Source organism: Entelurus aequoreus, linkage group LG28, assembly GCF_033978785.1.
Source record: "Entelurus aequoreus isolate RoL-2023_Sb linkage group LG28, RoL_Eaeq_v1.1, whole genome shotgun sequence".
Taxonomy (NCBI): Eukaryota; Metazoa; Chordata; class Actinopteri; order Syngnathiformes; family Syngnathidae; genus Entelurus; species Entelurus aequoreus.
In genome coordinates this window covers 9,041,249-9,063,464 of record NC_084758.1, presented here as the reverse complement: position 1 = coordinate 9,063,464, position 22,216 = coordinate 9,041,249, and positions in this window count along the sequence as shown.

Below are 22,216 nucleotides of genomic sequence, written 5' to 3'. Positions count from 1 at the left end.
AGTTGTAGGAGATGTCTCAAAACGTCATCAGGAGTCCCTACAAAACTTAAAAATGGCATAAAATGCTTTTTTTTGGAAAACTTTTTTTTTACAAAAAAAAATTCAAAAAACGGACTTGTTTGAGCAGCACAATTCTGGTGCTGTAGTTGTAGGAGATGTCTGAAAACGTCATCAGGAGTCCCGACTAAACCCGTAAATGTAAGAAAATGTAAGAAAATGCATTTTTTACGAAAAACATTTTTTGCTAAAATGTCGTAAGGGGGGACCCTGTCGTAAAAATTCCAAAAAACGGACTTGATTCAACAGCACAATTCTGGTGCTGTAGTTGTAGGAGATGTCTGAAAACGTCATCAGGAGTCCCGACTAAACCCGTAAATGTAAGAAAATGTAAGAAAATGCATTTTTTAAGAAAAACATTTTTTGCTAAAATGACGTAAGGGGGGACCCTGTCGTAAAAATGCCAAAAAACGGACTTGCTTCAGCAGTACAATTCTGGTGCTGTAGTTGTAGGAGATGTCTCAAAACGTCATCAGGAGTCCCTACAAAACCTAAAAATGGCATAAAATGCTTTTTTTGGGAAAACTTTTTTTTTACAAAAAAAAATTCAAAAAACGGACTTGTTTGAGCAGCACAATTCTGGTGCTGTAGTTGTAGGAGATGTCTGAAAACGTCATCAGGAGTCCCGACTAAACCCGTAAATGTAAGAAAATGTAAGAAAATGCATTTTTTAAGGAAAACATTTTTTGCTAAAATGACGTAAGGGGGGACCCTGTCGTAAAAATGCCAAAAAACGGACTTGCTTCAGCAGTACAATTCTGGTGCTGTAGTTGTAGGAGATGTCTCAAAACGTCATCAGGAGTCCCTACAAAACCTAAAAATGGCATAAAATGCTTTTTTTGGGAAAACTTTTTTTTTCCAAAAAAAATTCAAAAAACAGACTTGCTTCAGCAGCACAATTCTGGTGCTGTAGTTGTAGGAGATATCTCAAAACGTCATCAGGAGTCCCGACTAAACCCGTAAATGTAAGAAAATGTAAGAAAATGCATTTTTTAAGAAAAACATATTTTGCTAAAATGTCGTAAGGGGGGACCCTGTCGTAAAAATTCCAAAAAACGGACTTGCTTCAGCAGTACAATTCTGGTGCTGTAGTTGTAGGAGATGTCTCAAAACGTCATCAGGAGTCCCTACAAAACCTAAAAATGGCATAAAATGCTTTTTTTGGGAAAACTTTTTTTTTACAAAAAAAAATTCAAAAAACGGACTTGTTTGAGCAGCACAATTCTGGTGCTGTAGTTGTAGGAGATGTCTGAAAACGTCATCAGGAGTCCCGACTAAACCCGTAAATGTAAGAAAATGTAAGAAAATGCATTTTTTACGAAAAACATTTTTTGCTAAAATGTCGTAAGGGGGGACCCTGTCGTAAAAATTCCAAAAAACGGACTTGATTCAGCAGCACAATTCTGGTGCTGTAGTTGTAGGAGATGTCTCAAAACGTCATCAGGAGTCCCTACAAAACCTAAAAATGGCATAAAATGCTTTTTTTGGGAAAACTTTTTTTTTACAAAAAAAAATTCAAAAAACTGACTTGTTTGAGCAGCACAATTCTGGTGCTGTAGTTGTAGGAGATGTCTGAAAACGTCATCAGGAGTCCCGACTAAACCCGTAAATGTAAGAAAATGTAAGAAAATGCATTTTTTACGAAAAACATTTTTTGCTAAAATGTCGTAAGGGGGGACCCTGTCGTAAAAATGCCAAAAAACGGACTTGCTTCAGCAGTACAATTCTGGTGCTGTAGTTGTAGGAGATGTCTCAAAACGTCATCAGGAGTCCCGACTAAACCTAAAAATGGCATTAAATGCTTTTTTTGGGAAAACTTTTTTTTTACAAAAAAAAATTCAAAAAACAGACTTGCTTCAGCAGCACAATTCTGGTGCTGTAGTTGTAGGAGATGTCTCAAAACGTCATCAGGAGTCCCGACTAAACCCGTAAATGTAAGAAAATGTAAGAAAATGCATTTTTTTAATAAAAACATTTTTTGCTAAAATGTCGTAAGGGGGGACCCTGTCGTAAAAATGCCAAAAAACGGACTTGCTTCAGCAGTACAATTCTGCTGCTGTAGTTGTAGGAGATGTCTGAAAACGTCATCAGGAGTCCCGACTAAACCCGTAAATGTAAGAAAATGTAAGAAAATGCATTTTTTACGAAAAACATTTTTTGCTAAAATGTCGTAAGGGGGGACCCTGTCGTAAAAATTCCAAAAAACGGACTTGATTCAACAGCACAATTCTGGTGCTGTAGTTGTAGGAGATGTCTCAAAACGTCATCAGGAGTCCCGACTAAACCCGTAAATGTAAGAAAATGTAAGAAAATGCATTTTTTAAGAAAAACATTTTTTGCTAAAATGACGTAAGGGGGGACCCTGTCGTAAAAATGCCAAAAAACGGACTTGCTTCAGCAGTACAATTCTGGTGCTGTAGTTGTAGGAGATGTCTCAAAACGTCATCAGGAGTCCCTACAAAACCTAAAAATGGCATAAAATGCTTTTTTTGGGAAAACTTTTTTTTTACAAAAAAAAATTCAAAAAACGGACTTGTTTGAGCAGCACAATTCTGGTGCTGTAGTTGTAGGAGATGTCTGAAAACGTCATCAGGAGTCCCGACTAAACCCGTAAATGTAAGAAAATGTAAGAAAATGCATTTTTTAAGAAAAACATTTTTTGCTAAAATGTCGTAAGGGGGGACCCTGTCGTAAAAATTCCAAAAAACGGACTTGATTCAGCAGCACAATTCTGGTGCTGTAGTTGTAGGAGATGTCTCAAAACGTCATCAGGAGTCCCTACAAAACCTAAAAATGGCATAAAATGCTTTTTTTGGGAAAACTTTTTTTTTCCAAAAAAAAATTCAAAAAACGGACTTGTTTGAGCAGCACAATTCTGGTGCTGTAGTTGTAGGAGATGTCTGAAAACGTCATCAGGAGTCCCGACTAAACCCGTAAATGTAAGAAAATGTAAGAAAATGCATTTTTTAAGAAAAACATTTTTTGCTAAAATGACGTAAGGGGGGACCCTGTCGTAAAAATGCCAAAAAACGGACTTGCTTCAGCAGCACAATTCTGGTGCTGTAGTTGTAGGAGATGTCTCAAAACGTCATCAGGAGTCCCTACAAAACCTAAAAATGGCATAAAATGCTTTTTTTGGGAAAACTTTTTTTTTCCAAAAAAAATTCAAAAAACAGACTTGCTTCAGCAGCACAATTCTGGTGCTGTAGTTGTATGAGATGTCTCAAAACGTCATCAGGAGTCCCGACTAAACCCGTAAATGTAAGAAAATGTAAGAAAATGCATTTTTTAAGAAAAACATTTTTTGCTAAAATGTCGTAAGGGGGGACCCTGTCGTAAAAATTCCAAAAAACGGACTTGCTTCAGCAGTACAATTCTGGTGCTGTAGTTGTAGGAGATGTCTCAAAACGTCATCAGGAGTCCCTACAAAACCTAAAAATGGCATAAAATGCTTTTTTTGGGAAAACTTTTTTTTTACAAAAAAAAATTCAAAAAACGGACTTGTTTGAGTAGCACAATTCTGGTGCTGTAGTTGTAGGAGATGTCTGAAAACGTCATCAGGAGTCCCGACTAAACCCGTAAATGTAAGAAAATGTAAGAAAATGCATTTTTTACGAAAAACATTTTTTGCTAAAATGTCGTAAGGGGGGACCCTGTCGTAAAAATGCCAAAAAACGGACTTGCTTCAGCAGTACAATTCTGGTGCTGTAGTTGTAGGAGATGTCTCAAAACGTCATCAGGAGTCCCGACTAAACCTAAAAATGGCATTAAATGCTTTTTTTGGGAAAACTTTTTTTTTACAAAAAAAAATTCAAAAAACAGAGTTGCTTCAGCAGCACAATTCTGGTGCTGTAGTTGTAGGAGATGTCTCAAAACGTCATCAGGAGTCCCTACAAAACCTAAAAATGGCATTAAATGCTTTTTTTGGGAAAACTTTTTTTTTACAAAAAAAAATTCAAAAAACAGACTTGCTTCAGCAGCACAATTCTGGTGCTGTAGTTGTAGGAGATGTCTCAAAACGTCATCAGGAGTCCCGACTAAACCCGTAAATGTAAGAAAATGTAAGAAAATGCATTTTTTAAGAAAAACATTTTTTGCTAAAATGTCGTAAGGGGGGACCCTGTCGTAAAAATGCCAAAAAACGGACTTGCTTCAGCAGTACAATTCTGGTGCTGTAGTTGTAGGAGATGTCTGAAAACGTCATCAGGAGTCCCGACTAAACCCGTAAATGTAAGAAAATGTAAGAAAATGCATTTTTTACGAAAAACATTTTTTGCTAAAATGTCGTAAGGGGGGACCCTGTCGTAAAAATTCCAAAAAACGGACTTGATTCAACAGCACAATTCTGGTGCTGTAGTTGTAGGAGATGTCTCAAAACGTCATCAGGAGTCCCGACTAAACCCGTAAATGTAAGAAAATGTAAGAAAATGCATTTTTTAAGAAAAACATTTTTTGCTAAAATGTCGTAAGGGGGGACCCTGTCGTAAAAATTCCAAAAAACGGACTTGCTTCAGCAGTACAATTCTGGTGCTGTAGTTGTAGGAGATGTCTCAAAACGTCATCAGGAGTCCCTACAAAACCTAAAAATGGCATAAAATGCTTTTTTTGGGAAAACTTTTTTTTTACAAAAAAAAATTCAAAAAACGGACTTGTTTGAGTAGCACAATTCTGGTGCTGTAGTTGTAGGAGATGTCTGAAAACGTCATCAGGAGTCCCGACTAAACCCGTAAATGTAAGAAAATGTAAGAAAATGCATTTTTTACGAAAAACATTTTTTGCTAAAATGTCGTAAGGGGGGACCCTGTCGTAAAAATGCCAAAAAACGGACTTGCTTCAGCAGTACAATTCTGGTGCTGTAGTTGTAGGAGATGTCTCAAAACGTCATCAGGAGTCCCGACTAAACCTAAAAATGGCATTAAATGCTTTTTTTGGGAAAACTTTTTTTTTACAAAAAAAAATTCAAAAAACAGACTTGCTTCAGCAGCACAATTCTGGTGCTGTAGTTGTAGGAGATGTCTCAAAACGTCATCAGGAGTCCCTACAAAACCTAAAAATGGCATTAAATGCTTTTTTTGGGAAAACTTTTTTTTTACAAAAAAAAATTCAAAAAACAGACTTGCTTCAGCAGCACAATTCTGGTGCTGTAGTTGTAGGAGATGTCTCAAAACGTCATCAGGAGTCCCGACTAAACCCGTAAATGTAAGAAAATGTAAGAAAATGCATTTTTTAATAAAAACATTTTTTGCTAAAATGTCGTAAGGGGGGACCCTGTCGTAAAAATGCCAAAAAACGGACTTGCTTCAGCAGTACAATTCTGGTGCTGTAGTTGTAGGAGATGTCTGAAAACGTCATCAGGAGTCCCGACTAAACCCGTAAATGTAAGAAAATGTAAGAAAATGCATTTTTTACGAAAAACATTTTTTGCTAAAATGTCGTAAGGGGGGACCCTGTCGTAAAAATGCCAAAAAACGGACTTGATTCAACAGCACAATTCTGGTGCTGTAGTTGTAGGAGATGTCTCAAAACGTCATCAGGAGTCCCGACTAAACCTAAAAATGGCATTAAATGCTTTTTTTGGGAAAACTTTTTCTTTACAAAAAAAAATTCAAAAAACAGACTTGCTTCAGCAGCACAATTCTGGTGCTGTAGTTGTAGGAGATGTCTCAAAACGTCATCAGGAGTCCCGACTAAACCCGTAAATGTAAGAAAATGTAAGAAAATGCATTTTTTAAGAAAAACATTTTTTGCTAAAATGACGTAAGGGGGGACCCTGTCGTAAAAATGCCAAAAAACGGACTTGCTTCAGCAGTACAATTCTGGTGCTGTAGTTGTAGGAGATGTCTCAAAACGTCATCAGGAGTCCCTACAAAACCTAAAAATGGCATAAAATGCTTTTTTTGGGAAAACTTTTTTTTTACAAAAAAAATTTAAAAAAACGGACTTGTTTGAGCAGCACAATTCTGGTGCTGTAGTTGTAGGAGATGTCTGAAAACGTCATCAGGAGTCCCGACTAAACCCGTAAATGTAAGAAAATGTAAGAAAATGCATTTTTTAAGAAAAACATTTTTTGCTAAAATGTCGTAAGGGGGGACCCTGTCGTAAAAATTCCAAAAAACGGACTTGATTCAGCAGCACAATTCTGGTGCTGTAGTTGTAGGAGATGTCTCAAAACGTCATCAGGAGTCCCTACAAAACCTAAAAATGGCATAAAATGCTTTTTTTGGGAAAACTTTTTTTTTACAAAAAAAAATTCAAAAAACGGACTTGTTTGAGCAGCACAATTCTGGTGCTGTAGTTGTAGGAGATGTCTGAAAACGTCATCAGGAGTCCCGACTAAACCCGTAAATGTAAGAAAATGTAAGAAAATGCATTTTTTAAGAAAAACATTTTTTGCTAAAATGACGTAAGGGGGGACCCTGTCGTAAAAATTCCAAAAAACGGACTTGATTCAGCAGCACAATTCTGGTGCTGTAGTTGTAGGAGATGTCTCAAAACGTCATCAGGAGTCCCTACAAAACCTAAAAATGGCATAAAATGCTTTTTTTGGGAAAACTTTTTTTTTACAAAAAAAAATTCAAAAAACTGACTTGTTTGAGCAGCACAATTCTGGTGCTGTAGTTGTAGGAGATGTCTGAAAACGTCATCAGGAGTCCCGACTAAACCCGTAAATGTAAGAAAATGTAAGAAAATGCATTTTTTAAGAAAAACATTTTTTGCTAAAATGACGTAAGGGGGGACCCTGTCGTAAAAATGCCAAAAAACGGACTTGCTTCAGCAGTACAATTCTGGTGCTGTAGTTGTAGGAGATGTCTCAAAACGTCATCAGGAGTCCCTACAAAACCTAAAAATGGCATAAAATGCTTTTTTTGGGAAAACTTTTTTTTTACAAAAAAAAATTCAAAAAACGGACTTGTTTGAGCAGCACAATTCTGGTGCTGTAGTTGTAGGAGATGTCTGAAAACGTCATCAGGAGTCCCGACTAAACCCGTAAATGTAAGAAAATGTAAGAAAATGCATTTTTTAAGAAAAACATTTTTTGCTAAAATGTCGTAAGGGGGGACCCTGTCGTAAAAATTCCAAAAAACGGACTTGATTCAGCAGCACAATTCTGGTGCTGTAGTTGTAGGAGATGTCTCAAAACGTCATCAGGAGTCCCTACAAAACCTAAAAATGGCATAAAATGCTTTTTTTGGGAAACTTTTTTTTTCCAAAAAAAATTCAAAAAACAGACTTGCTTTAGCAGCACAATTCTGGTGCTGTAGTTGTAGGAGATGTCTGAAAACGTCATCAGGAGTCCCGACTAAACCCGTAAATGTAAGAAAATGTAAGAAAATGCATTTTTTACGAAAAACATTTTTTGCTAAAATGTCGTAAGGGGGGACCCTGTCGTAAAAATTCCAAAAAACGGACATGATTCAACAGCACAATTCTGGTGCTGTAGTTGTAGGAGATGTCTCAAAACGTCATCAGGAGTCCCGACTAAACCCGTAAATGTAAGAAAATGTAAGAAAATGCATTTTTTAAGAAAAACATTTTTTGCTAAAATGACGTAAGGGGGGACCCTGTCGTAAAAATGCCAAAAAACGGACTTGCTTCAGCAGTACAATTCTGGTGCTGTAGTTGTAGGAGATGTCTCAAAACGTCATCAGGAGTCCCTACAAAACCTAAAAATGGCATAAAAAGCTTTTTTTGGGAAACTTTTTTTTTCCAAAAAAAATTCAAAAAACAGACTTGCTTCAGCAGCACAATTCTGGTGCTGTAGTTGTAGGAGATGTCTGAAAACGTCATCAGGAGTCCCGACTAAACCCGTAAATGTAAGAAAATGTAAGAAAATGCATTTTTTACGAAAAACATTTTTTGCTAAAATGTCGTAAGGGGGGACCCTGTCGTAAAAATGCCAAAAAACGGACTTGCTTCAGCAGTACAATTCTGGTGCTGTAGTTGTAGGAGATGTCTCAAAACGTCATCAGGAGTCCCTACAAAACCTAAAAATGGCATAAAATGCTTTTTTTGGGAAAACTTTTTTTTTACAAAAAAAAATTCAAAAAACGGACTTGTTTGAGCAGCACAATTCTGGTGCTGTAGTTGTAGGAGATGTCTGAAAACGTCATCAGGAGTCCCGACTAAACCCGTAAATGTAAGAAAATGTAAGAAAATGCATTTTTTACGAAAAACATTTTTTGCTAAAATGTCGTAAGGGGGGACCCTGTCGTAAAAATTCCAAAAAACGGACTTGATTCAACAGCACAATTCTGGTGCTGTAGTTGTAGGAGATGTCTCAAAACGTCATCAGGAGTCCCGACTAAACCCGTAAATGTAAGAAAATGTAAGAAAATGCATTTTTTAAGAAAAACATTTTTTGCTAAAATGACGTAAGGGGGGACCCTGTCGTAAAAATTCCAAAAAACGGACTTGATTCAGCAGCACAATTCTGGTGCTGTAGTTGTAGGAGATGTCTCAAAACGTCATCAGGAGTCCCTACAAAACCTAAAAATGGCATAAAATGCTTTTTTTGGGAAAACTTTTTTTTTACAAAAAAAAATTCAAAAAACGGACTTGTTTGAGCAGCACAATTCTGGTGCTGTAGTTGTAGGAGATGTCTGAAAACGTCATCAGGAGTCCCGACTAAACCCGTAAATGTAAGAAAATGCATTTTTTACGAAAAACATTTTTTGCTAAAATGTCGTAAGGGGGGACCCTGTCGTAAAAATTCCAAAAAACGGACTTGATTCAGCAGCACAATTCTGGTGCTGTAGTTGTAGGAGATGTCTCAAAACGTCACCAGGAGTCCCTACAAAACCTAAAAATGGCATAAAATGCTTTTTTTGGGAAAACTTTTTTTTTCTAAAAAAAAATTCAAAAAACAGACTTGCTTCAGCAGCACAATTCTGGTGCTGTAGTTGTAGGAGATGTCTCAAAACGTCATCAGGAGTCCCGACTAAACCCGTAAATGTAAGAAAATGTAAGAAAATGCATTTTTTAATAAAAACATTTTTTGCTAAAATGTCGTAAGGGGGGACCCTGTCGTAAAAATGCCAAAAAACGGACTTGCTTCAGCAGTACAATTCTGGTGCTGTAGTTGTAGGAGATGTCTGAAAACGTCATCAGGAGTCCCGACTAAACCCGTAAATGTAAGAAAATGTAATAAAATGCATTTTTTACGAAAAACATTTTTTGCTAAAATGTCGTAAGGGGGGACCCTGTCGTAAAAATTCCAAAAAACGGACTTGATTCAACAGCACAATTCTGGTGCTGTAGTTGTAGGAGATGTCTCAAAACGTCATCAGGAGTCCCGACTAAACCCGTAAATGTAAGAAAATGTAAGAAAATGCATTTTTTAAGAAAAACATTTTTTGCTAAAATGACGTAAGGGGGGACCCTGTCGTAAAAATGCCAAAAAACGGACTTGCTTCAGCAGTACAATTCTGGTGCTGTAGTTGTAGGAGATGTCTCAAAACGTCATCAGGAGTCCCTACAAAACCTAAAAATGGCATAAAATGCTTTTTTTGGGAAAACTTTTTTTTTACAAAAAAAAATTCAAAAAACGGACTTGTTTGAGCAGCACAATTCTGGTGCTGTAGTTGTAGGAGATGTCTGAAAACGTCATCAGGAGTCCCGACTAAACCCGTAAATGTAAGAAAATGTAAGAAAATGCATTTTTTAAGAAAAACATTTTTTGCTAAAATGACGTAAGGGGGGACCCTGTCGTAAAAATGCCAAAAAACGGACTTGCTTCAGCAGTACAATTCTGGTGCTGTAGTTGTAGGAGATGTCTCAAAACGTCATCAGGAGTCCCTACAAAACCTAAAAATGGCTTAAAATGCTTTTTTTGGGAAAACTTTTTTTTTACAAAAAAAAATTCAAAAAACGGACTTGTTTGAGCAGCACAATTCTGGTGCTGTAGTTGTAGGAGATGTCTGAAAACGTCATCAGGAGTCCCGACTAAACCCGTAAATGTAAGAAAATGTAAGAAAATGCATTTTTTAAGAAAAACATTTTTTGCTAAAATGACGTAAGGGGGGACCCTGTCGTAAAAATGCCAAAAAACGGACTTGCTTCAGCAGTACAATTCTGGTGCTGTAGTTGTAGGAGATGTCTCAAAACGTCATCAGGAGTCCCTACAAAACCTAAAAATGGCATAAAATGCTTTTTTTGGGAAAACTTTTTTTTTACAAAAAAAAATTCAAAAAACGGACTTGTTTGAGCAGCACAATTCTGGTGCTGTAGTTGTAGGAGATGTCTGAAAACGTCATCAGGAGTCCCGACTAAACCCGTAAATGTAAGAAAATGTAAGAAAATGCATTTTTTAAGAAAAACATTTTTTGCTAAAATGTCGTAAGGGGGACCCTGTCGTAAAAATGCCAAAAAACGGACTTGCTTCAGCAGTACAATTCTGGTGCTGTAGTTGTAGGAGATGTCTCAAAACGTCATCAGGAGTCCCTACAAAACCTAAAAATGGCATAAAATGCTTTTTTTGGGAAAACTTTTTTTTTCCAAAAAAAATTCAAAAAACAGACTTGCTTCAGCAGCACAATTCTGGTGCTGTAGTTGTAGGAGATGTCTCAAAACGTCATCAGGAGTCCCGACTAAACCCGTAAATGTAAGAAAATGTAAGAAAATGCATTTTTTACGAAAAACATTTTTTGCTAAAATGTCGTAAGGGGGGACCCTGTCGTAAAAATGCCAAAAAACGGACTTGCTTCAGCAGCACAATTCTGGTGCTGTAGTTGTAGGAGATGTCTCAAAACGTCATCAGGAGTCCCTACAAAACCTAAAAATGGCATAAAATGCTTTTTTTGGGAAAACTTTTTTTTTCCAAAAAAAATTCAAAAAACAGACTTGCTTCAGCAGCACAATTCTGGTGCTGTAGTTGTAGGAGATGTCTCAAAACGTCATCAGGAGTCCCGACTAAACCCGTAAATGTAAGAAAATGTAAGAAAATGCATTTTTTAAGAAAAACATTTTTTGCTAAAATGACGTAAGGGGGGACCCTGTCGTAAAAATGCCAAAAAACGGACTTGCTTCAGCAGTACAATTCTGGTGCTGTAGTTGTAGGAGATGTCTCAAAACGTCATCAGGAGTCCCTACAAAACCTAAAAATGGCATGAAATGCTTTTTTTGGGAAAACTTTTTTTTTACAAAAAAAAATTCAAAAAACGGACTTGTTTGAGCAGCACAATTCTGGTGCTGTAGTTGTAGGAGATGTCTCAAAACGTCATCAGGAGTCCCGACTAAACCCGTAAATGTAAGAAAATGTAAGAAAATGCATTTTTTAAGAAAAACATTTTTTGCTAAAATGTCGTAAGGGGGGACCCTGTCGTAAAAATTCCAAAAAACGGACTTGCTTCAGCAGTACAATTCTGGTGCTGTAGTTGTAGGAGATGTCTCAAAACGTCATCAGGAGTCCCTACAAAACCTAAAAATGGCATAAAATGCTTTTTTTGGGAAAACTTTTTTTTTACAAAAAAAAATTCAAAAAACGGACTTGTTTGAGCAGCACAATTCTGGTGCTGTAGTTGTAGGAGATGTCTGAAAACGTCATCAGGAGTCCCGACTAAACCCGTAAATGTAAGAAAATGCATTTTTTACGAAAAACATTTTTTGCTAAAATGTCGTAAGGGGGGACCCTGTCGTAAAAATTCCAAAAAACGGACTTGATTCAGCAGCACAATTCTGGTGCTGTAGTTGTAGGAGATGTCTCAAAACGTCATCAGGAGTCCCTACAAAACCTAAAAATGGCATAAAATGCTTTTTTTGGGAAAACTTTTTTTTTCCAAAAAAAATTCAAAAAACAGACTTGCTTCAGCAGCACAATTCTGGTGCTGTAGTTTTAGGAGATGTCTGAAAACGTCATCAGGAGTCCCGACTAAACCCGTAAATGTAAGAAAATGTAAGAAAATGCATTTTTTACGAAAAACATTTTTTGCTAAAATGTCGTAAGGGGGGACCCTGTCGTAAAAATTCCAAAAAACGGACTTGCTTCAGCAGTACAATTCTGGTGCTGTAGTTGTAGGAGATGTCTCAAAACGTCATCAGGAGTCCCTACAAAACCTAAAAATGGCATAAAATGCTTTTTTTGGGAAAACTTTTTTTTTACAAAAAAAAATTCAAAAAACGGACTTGTTTGAGCAGCACAATTCTGGTGCTGTAGTTGTAGGAGATGTCTGAAAACGTCATCAGGAGTCCCGACTAAACCCGTAAATGTAAGAAAATGTAAGAAAATGCATTTTTTACGAAAAACATTTTTTGCTAAAATGTCGTAAGGGGGGACCCTGTCGTAAAAATTCCAAAAAACGGACTTGATTCAGCAGCACAATTCTGGTGCTGTAGTTGTAGGAGATGTCTCAAAACGTCATCAGGAGTCCCGACTAAACCTAAAAATGGCATTAAATGCTTTTTTTGGGAAAACTTTTTTTTTACAAAAAAAAATTCAAAAAACAGACTTGCTTCAGCAGCACAATTCTGGTGCTGTAGTTGTAGGAGATGTCTCAAAACGTCATCAGGAGTCCCTACAAAACCTAAAAATGGCATTAAATGCTTTTTTTGGGAAAACTTTTTTTTTACAAAAAAAAATTCAAAAAACAGACTTGCTTCAGCAGCACAATTCTGGTGCTGTAGTTGTAGGAGATGTCTCAAAACGTCATCAGGAGTCCCGACTAAACCCGTAAATGTAAGAAAATGTAAGAAAATGCATTTTTTAATAAAAACATTTTTTGCTAAAATGTCGTAAGGGGGGACCCTGTCGTAAAAATGCCAAAAAACGGACTTGCTTCAGCAGTACAATTCTGGTGCTGTAGTTGTAGGAGATGTCTGAAAACGTCATCAGGAGTCCCGACTAAACCCGTAAATGTAAGAAAATGTAAGAAAATGCATTTTTTACGAAAAACATTTTTTGCTAAAATGTCGTAAGGGGGGACCCTGTCGTAAAAATTCCAAAAAACGGACTTGATTCAACAGCACAATTCTGGTGCTGTAGTTGTAGGAGATGTCTCAAAACGTCATCAGGAGTCCCGACTAAACCCGTAAATGTAAGAAAATGTAAGAAAATGCATTTTTTAAGAAAAACATTTTTTGCTAAAATGACGTAAGGGGGGACCCTGTCGTAAAAATGCCAAAAAACGGACTTGCTTCAGCAGTACAATTCTGGTGCTGTAGTTGTAGGAGATGTCTCAAAACGTCATCAGGAGTCCCTACAAAACCTAAAAATGGCATAAAATGCTTTTTTTGGGAAAACTTTTTTTTTACAAAAAAAATTTCAAAAAACGGACTTGTTTGAGCAGCACAATTCTGGTGCTGTAGTTGTAGGAGATGTCTGAAAACGTCATCAGGAGTCCCGACTAAACCCGTAAATGTAAGAAAATGTAAGAAAATGCATTTTTTAAGAAAAACATTTTTTGCTAAAATGACGTAAGGGGGGACCCTGTCGTAAAAATGCCAAAAAACGGACTTGCTTCAGCAGTACAATTCTGGTGCTGTAGTTGTAGGAGATGTCTCAAAACGTCATCAGGAGTCCCTACAAAACCTAAAAATGGCATAAAATGCTTTTTTTGGGAAAACTTTTTTTTTCCAAAAAAAATTCAAAAAACAGACTTGCTTCAGCAGCACAATTCTGGTGCTGTAGTTGTAGGAGATGTCTCAAAACGTCATCAGGAGTCCCGACTAAACCCGTAAATGTAAGAAAATGTAAGAAAATGCATTTTTTAAGAAAAACATTTTTTGCTAAAATGTCGTAAGGGGGGACCCTGTCGTAAAAATTCCAAAAAACGGACTTGCTTCAGCAGTACAATTCTGGTGCTGTAGTTGTAGGAGATGTCTCAAAACGTCATCAGGAGTCCCTACAAAACCTAAAAATGGCATAAAATGCTTTTTTTGGGAAAACTTTTTTTTTACAAAAAAAAATTCAAAAAACGGACTTGTTTGAGTAGCACAATTCTGGTGCTGTAGTTGTAGGAGATGTCTGAAAACGTCATCAGGAGTCCCGACTAAACCCGTAAATGTAAGAAAATGTAAGAAAATGCATTTTTTACGAAAAACATTTTTTGCTAAAATGTCGTAAGGGGGGACCCTGTCGTAAAAATTCCAAAAAACGGACTTGATTCAACAGCACAATTCTGGTGCTGTAGTTGTAGGAGATGTCTCAAAACGTCATCAGGAGTCCCGACTAAACCCGTAAATGTAAGAAAATGTAAGAAAATGCATTTTTTAAGAAAAACATTTTTTGCTAAAATGACGTAAGGGGGGACCCTGTCGTAAAAATGCCAAAAAACGGACTTGCTTCAGCAGTACAATTCTGGTGCTGTAGTTGTAGGAGATGTCTCAAAACGTCACCAGGAGTCCCTACAAAACCTAAAAATGGCATAAAATGCTTTTTTTTGGAAAACTTTTTTTTTACAAAAAAAAATTCAAAAAACGGACTTGTTTGAGCAGCACAATTCTGGTGCTGTAGTTGTAGGAGATGTCTGAAAACGTCACCAGGAGTCCCGACTAAACCCGTAAATGTAAGAAAATGTAAGAAAATGCATTTTTTACGAAAAACATTTTTTGCTAAAATGTCGTAAGGGGGGACCCTGTCGTAAAAATTCCAAAAAACGGACTTGATTCAACAGCACAATTCTGGTGCTGTAGTTGTAGGAGATGTCTCAAAACGTCATCAGGAGTCCCGACTAAACCCGTAAATGTAAGAAAATGTAAGAAAATGCATTTTTTAAGAAAAACATTTTTTGCTAAAATGACGTAAGGGGGGACCCTGTCGTAAAAATGCCAAAAAACGGACTTGCTTCAGCAGTACAATTCTGGTGCTGTAGTTGTAGGAGATGTCTCAAAACGTCATCAGGAGTCCCTACAAAACCTAAAAATGGCATAAAATGCTTTTTTTGGGAAAACTTTTTTTTTACAAAAAAAAATTCAAAAAACGGACTTGTTTGAGCAGCACAATTCTGGTGCTGTAGTTGTAGGAGATGTCTGAAAACGTCATCAGGAGTCCCGACTAAACCCGTAAATGTAAGAAAATGTAAGAAAATGCATTTTTTAAGAAAAACATTTTTTGCTAAAATGACGTAAGGGGGGACCCTGTCGTAAAAATGCCAAAAAACGGACTTGCTTCAGCAGTACAATTCTGGTGCTGTAGTTGTAGGAGATGTCTCAAAACGTCATCAGGAGTCCCTACAAAACCTAAAAATGGCTTAAAATGCTTTTTTTGGGAAAACTTTTTTTTTACAAAAAAAAATTCAAAAAACGGACTTGTTTGAGCAGCACAATTCTGGTGCTGTAGTTGTAGGAGATGTCTGAAAACGTCATCAGGAGTCCCGACTAAACCCGTAAATGTAAGAAAATGTAAGAAAATGCATTTTTTAAGAAAAACATTTTTTGCTAAAATGACGTAAGGGGGGACCCTGTCGTAAAAATGCCAAAAAACGGACTTGCTTCAGCAGTACAATTCTGGTGCTGTAGTTGTAGGAGATGTCTCAAAACGTCATCAGGAGTCCCTACAAAACCTAAAAATGGCATAAAATGCTTTTTTTGGGAAAACTTTTTTTTTACAAAAAAAAATTCAAAAAACGGACTTGTTTGAGCAGCACAATTCTGGTGCTGTAGTTGTAGGAGATGTCTGAAAACGTCATCAGGAGTCCCGACTAAACCCGTAAATGTAAGAAAATGCATTTTTTAAGAAAAACATTTTTTGCTAAAATGTCGTAAGGGGGGACCCTGTCGTAAAAATGCCAAAAAACGGACTTGCTTCAGCAGTACAATTCTGGTGCTGTAGTTGTAGGAGATGTCTCAAAACGTCATCAGGAGTCCCTACAAAACCTAAAAATGGCATAAAATGCTTTTTTTGGGAAAACTTTTTTTTTACAAAAAAAAATTCAAAAAACGGACTTGTTTGAGCAGCACAATTCTGGTGCTGTAGTTGTAGGAGATGTCTCAAAACGTCATCAGGAGTCCCGACTAAACCCGTAAATGTAAGAAAATGTAAGAAAATGCATTTTTTACGAAAAACATTTTTTGCTAAAATGTCGTAAGGGGGGACCCTGTCGTAAAAATTCCAAAAAACGGACTTGATTCAGCAGCACAATTCTGGTGCTGTAGTTGTAGGAGATGTCTCAAAACGTCATCAGGAGTCCCTACAAAACCTAAAAATGGCATAAAATGCTTTTTTTGGGAAAACTTTTTTTTTACAAAAAAAAATTCAAAAAACGGACTTGTTTGAGTAGCACAATTCTGGTGCTGTAGTTGTAGGAGATGTCTGAAAACGTCATCAGGAGTCCCGACTAAACCCGTAAATGTAAGAAAATGTAAGAAAATGCATTTTTTACGAAAAACATTTTTTGCTAAAATGTCGTAAGGGGGGACCCTGTCGTAAAAATTCCAAAAAACGGACTTGATTCAACAGCACAATTCTGGTGCTGTAGTTGTAGGAGATGTCTCAAAACGTCATCAGGAGTCCCGACTAAACCCGTAAATGTAAGAAAATGTAAGAAAATGCATTTTTAAGAAAAACATTTTTTGCTAAAATGACGTAAGGGGGGACCCTGTCGTAAAAATGCCAAAAAACGGACTTGCTTCAGCAGTACAATTCTGGTGCTGTAGTTGTAGGAGATGTCTCAAAACGTCACCAGGAGTCCCTACAAAACCTAAAAATGGCATAAAATGCTTTTTTTTGGAAAACCTTTTTTTTTACAAAAAAAAATTCAAAAAACGGACTTGTTTGAGCAGCACAATTCTGGTGCTGTAGTTGTAGGAGATGTCTGAAAACGTCATCAGGAGTCCCGACTAAACCCGTAAATGTAAGAAAATGTAAGAAAATGCATTTTTTACGAAAAACATTTTTTGCTAAAATGTCGTAAGGGGGGAGGGACCCTGTCGTAAAAATTCCAAAAAACGGACTTGATTCAACAGCACAATTCTGGTGCTGTAGTTGTAGGAGATGTCTCAAAACGTCATCAGGAGTCCCGACTAAACCCGTAAATGTAAGAAAATGTAAGAAAATGCATTTTTTAAGAAAAACATTTTTTGCTAAAATGACGTAAGGGGGGACCCTGTCGTAAAAATGCCAAAAAACGGACTTGCTTCAGCAGTACAATTCTGGTGCTGTAGTTGTAGGAGATGTCTCAAAACGTCACCAGGAGTCCCTACAAAACCTAAAAATGGCATAAAATGCTTTTTTTTGGAAAACTTTTTTTTTACAAAAAAAAATTCAAAAAACGGACTTGTTTGAGCAGCACAATTCTGGTGCTGTAGTTGTAGGAGATGTCTGAAAACGTCATCAGGAGTCCCGACTAAACCCGTAAATGTAAGAAAATGTAAGAAAATGCATTTTTTACGAAAAACATTTTTTGCTAAAATGTCGTAAGGGGGGACCCTGTCGTAAAAATTCCAAAAAACGGACTTGATTCAACAGCACAATTCTGGTGCTGTAGTTGTAGGAGATGTCTCAAAACGTCATCAGGAGTCCCGACTAAACCCGTAAATGTAAGAAAATGTAAGAAAATGCATTTTTTAAGAAAAACATTTTTTGCTAAAATGACGTAAGGGGGGACCCTGTCGTAAAAATGCCAAAAAACGGACTTGCTTCAGCAGTACAATTCTGGTGCTGTAGTTGTAGGAGATGTCTCAAAACGTCATCAGGAGTCCCTACAAAACCTAAAAATGGCATAAAATGCTTTTTTTGGGAAAACTTTTTTTTTACAAAAAAAAATTCAAAAAACGGACTTGTTTGAGCAGCACAATTCTGGTGCTGTAGTTGTAGGAGATGTCTGAAAACGTCATCAGGAGTCCCGACTAAACCCGTAAATGTAAGAAAATGTAAGAAAATGCATTTTTTAAGAAAAACATTTTTTGCTAAAATGACGTAAGGGGGGACCCTGTCGTAAAAATGCCAAAAAACGGACTTGCTTCAGCAGTACAATTCTGGTGCTGTAGTTGTAGGAGATGTCTCAAAACGTCATCAGGAGTCCCTACAAAACCTAAAAATGGCATAAAATGCTTTTTTTGGGAAAACTTTTTTTTTACAAAAAAAAATTCAAAAAACGGACTTGTTTGAGCAGCACAATTCTGGTGCTGTAGTTGTAGGAGATGTCTGAAAACGTCATCAGGAGTCCCGACTAAACCCGTAAATGTAAGAAAATGTAAGAAAATGCATTTTTTAAGAAAAACATTTTTTGCTAAAATGACGTAAGGGGGGACCCTGTCGTAAAAATGCCAAAAAACGGACTTGCTTCAGCAGTACAATTCTGGTGCTGTAGTTGTAGGAGATGTCTCAAAACGTCATCAGGAGTCCCTACAAAACCTAAAAATGGCTTAAAATGCTTTTTTTGGGAAAACTTTTTTTTTACAAAAAAAAATTCAAAAAACGTACTTGTTTGAGCAGCACAATTCTGGTGCTGTAGTTGTAGGAGATGTCTGAAAACGTCATCAGGAGTCCCGACTAAACCCGTAAATGTAAGAAAATGTAAGAAAATGCATTTTTTAAGAAAAACATTTTTTGCTAAAATGACGTAAGGGGGGACCCTGTCGTAAAAATGCCAAAAAACGGACTTGCTTCAGCAGTACAATTCTGGTGCTGTAGTTGTAGGAGATGTCTCAAAACGTCATCAGGAGTCCCTACAAAACCTAAAAATGGCATAAAATGCTTTTTTTGGGAAAACTTTTTTTTTACAAAAAAAAATTCAAAAAACGGACTTGTTTGAGCAGCACAATTCTGGTGCTGTAGTTGTAGGAGATGTCTGAAAACGTCATCAGGAGTCCCGACTAAACCCGTAAATGTAAGAAAATGTAAGAAAATGCATTTTTTAAGAAAAACATTTTTTGCTAAAATGTCGTAAGGGGGGACCCTGTCGTAAAAATGCCAAAAAACGGACTTGCTTCAGCAGTACAATTCTGGTGCTGTAGTTGTAGGAGATGTCTCAAAACGTCATCAGGAGTCCCTACAAAACCTAAAAATGGCATAAAATGCTTTTTTTGGGAAAACTTTTTTTTTCCAAAAAAAATTCAAAAAACAGACTTGCTTCAGCAGCACAATTCTGGTGCTGTAGTTGTAGGAGATGTCTCAAAACGTCATCAGGAGTCCCGACTAAACCCGTAAATGTAAGAAAATGTAAGAAAATGCATTTTTTAAGAAAAACATTTTTTGCTAAAATGTCGTAAGGGGGGACCCTGTCGTAAAAATTCCAAAAAACGGACTTGCTTCAGCAGTACAATTCTGGTGCTGTAGTTGTAGGAGATGTCTCAAAACGTCATCAGGAGTCCCTACAAAACCTAAAAATGGCATAAAATGCTTTTTTTGGGAAAACTTTTTTTTTACAAAAAAAAATTCAAAAAACGGACTTGTTTGAGCAGCACAATTCTGGTGCTGTAGTTGTAGGAGATGTCTGAAAACGTCATCAGGAGTCCCGACTAAACCCGTAAATGTAAGAAAATGTAAGAAAATGCATTTTTTACGAAAAACATTTTTTGCTAAAATGTCGTAAGGGGGGACCCTGTCGTAAAAATTCCAAAAAACGGACTTGATTCAGCAGCACAATTCTGGTGCTGTAGTTGTAGGAGATGTCTCAAAACGTCATCAGGAGTCCCGACTAAACCCGTAAATGTAAGAAAATGTAAGAAAATGCATTTTTTTAATAAAAACATTTTTTGCTAAAATGTCGTAAGGGGGGACCCTGTCGTAAAAATGCCAAAAAACGGACTTGCTTCAGCAGTACAATTCTGGTGCTGTAGTTGTAGGAGATGTCTGAAAACGTCATCAGGAGTCCCGACTAAACCCGTAAATGTAAGAAAATGCATTTTTTACGAAAAACATTTTTTGCTAAAATGTCGTAAGGGGGGACCCTGTCGTAAAAATTCCAAAAAACGGACTTGATTCAACAGCACAATTCTGGTGCTGTAGTTGTAGGAGATGTCTCAAAACGTCATCAGGAGTCCCGACTAAACCCGTAAATGTAAGAAAATGTAAGAAAATGCATTTTTTAAGAAAAACATTTTTTGCTAAAATGACGTAAGGGGGGACCCTGTCGTAAAAATGCCAAAAAACGGACTTGCTTCAGCAGTACAATTCTTGTGCTGTAGTTGTAGGAGATGTCTCAAAACGTCATCAGGAGTCCCTACAAAACCTAAAAATGGCATAAAATGCTTTTTTTGGGAAAACTTTTTTTTTACAAAAAAAAATTCAAAAAACGGACTTGTTTGAGCAGCACAATTCTGGTGCTGTAGTTGTAGGAGATGTCTGAAAACGTCATCAGGAGTCCCGACTAAACCCGTAAATGTAAGAAAATGTAAGAAAATGCATTTTTTAAGAAAAACATTTTTTGCTAAAATGTCGTAAGGGGGGACCCTGTCGTAAAAATTCCAAAAAACGGACTTGATTCAGCAGCACAATTCTGGTGCTGTAGTTGTAGGAGATGTCTCAAAACGTCATCAGGAGTCCCTACAAAACCTAAAAATGGCATAAAATGCTTTTTTTGGGAAAACTTTTTTTTTCCAAAAAAAAATTCAAAAAACGGACTTGTTTGAGCAGCACAATTCTGGTGCTGTAGTTGTAGGAGATGTCTGAAAACGTCATCAGGAGTCCCGACTAAACCCGTAAATGTAAGAAAATGTAAGAAAATGCATTTTTTAAGAAAAACATTTTTTGCTAAAATGACGTAAGGGGGGACCCTGTCGTAAAAATGCCAAAAAACGGACTTGCTTCAGCAGTACAATTCTGGTGCTGTAGTTGTAGGAGATGTCTCAAAACGTCATCAGGAGTCCCGACTAAACCCGTAAATGTAAGAAAATGTAAGAAAATGCATTTTTTAAGAAAAACATTTTTTGCTAAAATGACGTAAGGGGGGACCCTGTCGTAAAAATGCCAAAAAACGGACTTGCTTCAGCAGTACAATTCTGGTGCTGTAGTTGTAGGAGATGTCTCAAAACGTCATCAGGAGTCCCTACAAAACCTAAAAATGGCATAAAATGCTTTTTTTGGGAAAACTTTTTTTTTACAAAAAAAAATTCAAAAAACGGACTTGTTTGAGCAGCACAATTCTGGTGCTGTAGTTGTAGGAGATGTCTGAAAACGTCATCAGGAGTCCCGACTAAACCCGTAAATGTAAGAAAATGTAAGAAAATGCATTTTTTAAGAAAAACATTTTTTGCTAAAATGTCGTAAGGGGGGACCCTGTCGTAAAAATTCCAAAAAACGGACTTGCTTCAGCAGTACAATTCTGGTGCTGTAGTTGTAGGAGATGTCTCAAAACGTCATCAGGAGTCCCTACAAAACCTAAAAATGGCATAAAATGCTTTTTTTGGGAAAACTTTTTTTTTCCAAAAAAAATTCAAAAAACAGACTTGCTTCAGCAGCACAATTCTGGTGCTGTAGTTGTAGGAGATGTCTCAAAACGTCATCAGGAGTCCCGACTAAACCCGTAAATGTAAGAAAATGTAAGAAAATGCATTTTTTAAGAAAAACATTTTTTGCTAAAATGTCGTAAAAATTCCAAAAAACGGACTTGCTTCAGCAGTACAATTCTGGTGCTGTAGTTGTAGGAGATGTCTCAAAACGTCATCAGGAGTCCCTACAAAACCTAAAAATGGCATAAAATGCTTTTTTTGGGAAAACTTTTTTTTTACAAAAAAAAATTCAAAAAACGGACTTGTTTGAGCAGCACAATTCTGGTGCTGTAGTTGTAGGAGATGTCTGAAAACGTCATCAGGAGTCCCGACTAAACCCGTAAATGTAAGAAAATGTAAGAAAATGCATTTTTTACGAAAAACATTTTTTGCTAAAATGTCGTAAGGGGGGACCCTGTCGTAAAAATTCCAAAAAACGGACTTGATTCAGCAGCACAATTCTGGTGCTGTAGTTGTAGGAGATGTCTCAAAACGTCATCAGGAGTCCCGACTAAACCTAAAAATGGCATTAAATGCTTTTTTTGGGAAAACTTTTTTTTTACAAAAAAAAATTCAAAAAACAGACTTGCTTCAGCAGCACAATTCTGGTGCTGTAGTTGTAGGAGATGTCTCAAAACGTCATCAGGAGTCCCGACTAAACCCGTAAATGTAAGAAAATGTAAGAAAATGCATTTTTTTAATAAAAACATTTTTTGCTAAAATGTCGTAAGGGGGGACCCTGTCGTAAAAATGCCAAAAAACGGACTTGCTTCAGCAGTACAATTCTGGTGCTGTA